Here is a 3,262-nt window from a genome sequence, read left to right on the forward strand (position 1 = left end):
TAACAACCTGTGTTGATTGGCAATGCCCAAAGGTGTTTGTGAAATGGAGCTTTCAAGAGATCAATCTTTCTTCCCTTTATGTCCTAAACTTCCTATTCATTTGCAAATTGCCTGAGACTGGTAGAAGATTGCTGTTGGGCATATGTATGAAGAGGTAATTACTGCCTTACGTTCTACATATTTCTCCCATTTAACAACACACAGTCTTGTCTTCTCTTAATCCTTGGAGAAGCTCCATTTTTCAATTGCTGAGGATGATTCCAATTCACTTCATACTTAGAAAATTCATAAAAAATCTCTTGTGATTTTTAAAATTAACTTTGTAAGATGGAATAATAGATCCTATTTGCATATTAATAGCTAGGGTGAGTATATCAGAGAGTCCCAAGGAAAAAACTAAAATGTGTCATGATGATACAATAAAGTTCATAGATGCCAGGCACAGTGGACTTTTGAATAAGTGGGAAGGGCTGAGATTGTAAGCTCTGGGAGAGTATGGAAATAAATAAGTCAGACTTTGAAAGGCAGCAAATGGAGCAATGGAACAGGGTTTAGCAAGTAGGACACAGAAAATTAAAGTGCCTAAAGCATAGCATACCTATGACGAATGAATGAACTAGAAGTGCAATCTGTGCACCCTTTAGACATTGTGGCAAGACATTGCCATCTATAAAGTTTAGCCTATGGAACAGTGAAATCAAGTGACAACAACGCAACCCACATGTGTAAAATAATTTTAAATTTTTTATTGGGCTACATTCATAGCATTACTGGGGATACATACAGTATGGAGACTGCAGAGTACAGAGGATGTGGGGGGGTGAGAATGTCAACTTTGAATTCGGTATTGTAATGTGAAGAGGATCACAGAGTTTTCCAGATTTTATCATCAGATATACATAGTAGACCCAGACAAACTTAATGTTTTGCTGTATTAGAATTTACATTCTATAGATTATAGAATTTGGAACCTGAAATCTCACTTTCCTGTTTTCTTGCTCACCTTAGGTTGATTTCCTCTTGAGCTTAAAGCTACATATTTGATGTTTAAGGACAATAATGCACTAATTCCCAATGACTACTGGAGAATTTTTCATGAATTGAAGCAAACTTTGGAATTTGAAAAAAAAAGGTGTTTTCCACATGAAATCTTCCTTTCATACACACTATTATGAATCCCCATCTGTGAGGGTCAACTTCCTCAGCCACCCTTGAATGACAAAAACCATGGGAGCTATAATCCTTTCTATAAAATAGGGTGCAGTGTGTATGCAGACTTATACCATTGCCAAGTATAATTTTATTATCTCTACAGCATCTGTAATACTTAATACAATGTAAATTTTAGGCACAAAATTGTAAGACTCTGCATTTAGTGCAATAACAAGGCAAGTGTCTGTATAAGCAAAGTGAACTCATAGATTAGAGAACAAAAACAAACTGAGTAAGTCTTGAGGCAACACCAGGTAGCTGGACTGAAGACCATCAATGTTCCAGTGGAAATCTTACTACTATAACATTTTTAAGGAATCAGGAAGGGAATAGCAACAGATCTCTTGACCACAGATTCCCAATCTTGTATGATTCATTGCTATCCTGTGCTAATCAACATAATCATTAGAACATAAAAGGACATTCCTAGGACAGCAACCAGCATCTTACTCAGTGCTATACATAGAAATGATTATCCATTACCACATATGTTCATGGGAATATCCAAATTGCTCCTAATAGTCCAGCATATTTATGAATACCTATAAAAAAGGATAAAATTGGGAGTTCAGAAAATTGCATCCATCTATGGATATTTAAGGAATTATGACACATGGATCATCTTGAAACCTCCCCACTCCCCACCCATGCCAATTTGGCTACCTAATTTCCTTATTATGAAATCTGAGATACCATTTATGTGGAAGGGAGTACACCTAAACTCAATATCAAAAATCCTCCACTATTCTCCAACCTATTTTTTGAGATAGAGTCTTGCTCAACCCATAGTTTATATTGGATGGGGGTTGGGGCTAGCAATTGAGCTCAGGGTATTTGCCTGTCTCCATTTACAGCAGTGGGGTTATAGACATGAGACACTATGCCTGGCTTTTTTATGGATACTGGGGATCCATACTTGCATTCTCAGGCCTGCAGAGCAAGTACTTGGAGACAGGCTATCTCCCATCTCCAGACCTGAACTATCTTCTATCTCTTTTGCATCACCAGAAAAATCTTCTTTAGTGACTGGGCAGTGGTAACACACACCTTTAATCCCATCACCCAGGAGACAGAAGTAGGCAGATCTCTATAAGTTTGAGAGCAGCCTGGTCTACAAAGTGAGTTCCAGGAAAGGATCCAAAGCTACACAGAAAAACCCTGACTTGAAAAACCAAAAAAAGTCAAACGATGCCTTTTAACTTTAAGAGGCTAACCACACAGAAAGGTAAAGGAACTCTCCATAAAACCCATGGGAAAGACTGTACACCTCTTCCTTGGATCCTTTCTAGAGTCACGGATGAAAAAATAAAAGAATTGTCTCCAAAGTTCTACATATAGAATTTCTGTGTTACGGAACAAAGTATGATCAAGACAACTGAAAATTTTTTCAAAGCTGTGAATGTAGTAGAATGTGCTTCTTGCAGATGTTTACACAGTTCAAGTTTCCTATTACTACCACTTGTATTTCTGTACCTGCTTCACAATCTGCATAAAGAATTTGTTCTTCATCTCCTCTACCTGTCCAGGCATCCACGTAGTGGTGGCACATCTATTTCCCTTTCAAAATACTCTTAACCAGATGTCTAAAATAGGGTTTATTGACTTTCTTAAGAAAGAAAGAAACCAACAGACAGCGATACTCTCCAGCCATATATTACTATTTGGTGTTTTACCTTTGCCACTATGCCGCTTTCACTGCACCTACAGCATTGGTAATTCTTACTACCATATGGGTATTAGTTTATGATAAAAATTTTCCAGCTCTTACACTACTGCATGTAGCATATATTGACACCTATATTCATAAGTAGTCATCATGAACATGCAACCTCCTTCTCCCTGGAAAGTCAGTTACTCTTTTATCTGGATGAGACAGCTCTGTCAAGATGGGCAAGATGATCTCAAGATGTGGGGAGAGCTCTTGGAATTGTTCTTCTCTCAGTTTTCATTTGTGAATGCCTGTGTTGCAGGAAAGTGAGATTATTTATTTTGTAAACTTTAAACGCATTTAATATGTAATTCAAAAGATTTTTATATTTTTTAGTAAAAG

General features: G+C 37.2%; 1 non-coding gene across 1 annotated transcript; it reads left to right on the plus strand.

Annotated features, from left to right (window-relative positions):
- The first annotated feature begins 2,400 nt into the window (after positions 1–2,400).
- LOC121137925 lies at positions 2,401–2,511 on the plus strand. The gene has a single exon (XR_005875193.1). It is a non-coding gene; the product is annotated as a small nucleolar RNA SNORA26 (small nucleolar RNA).
- The last annotated feature ends 751 nt before the right edge of the window (positions 2,512–3,262 follow it).

Source organism: Mesocricetus auratus, unplaced genomic scaffold (genome assembly GCF_017639785.1).
Source record: "Mesocricetus auratus isolate SY011 unplaced genomic scaffold, BCM_Maur_2.0 Super-Scaffold_100714, whole genome shotgun sequence".
Lineage (NCBI taxonomy): Eukaryota > Metazoa > Chordata > Mammalia > Rodentia > Cricetidae > Mesocricetus > Mesocricetus auratus.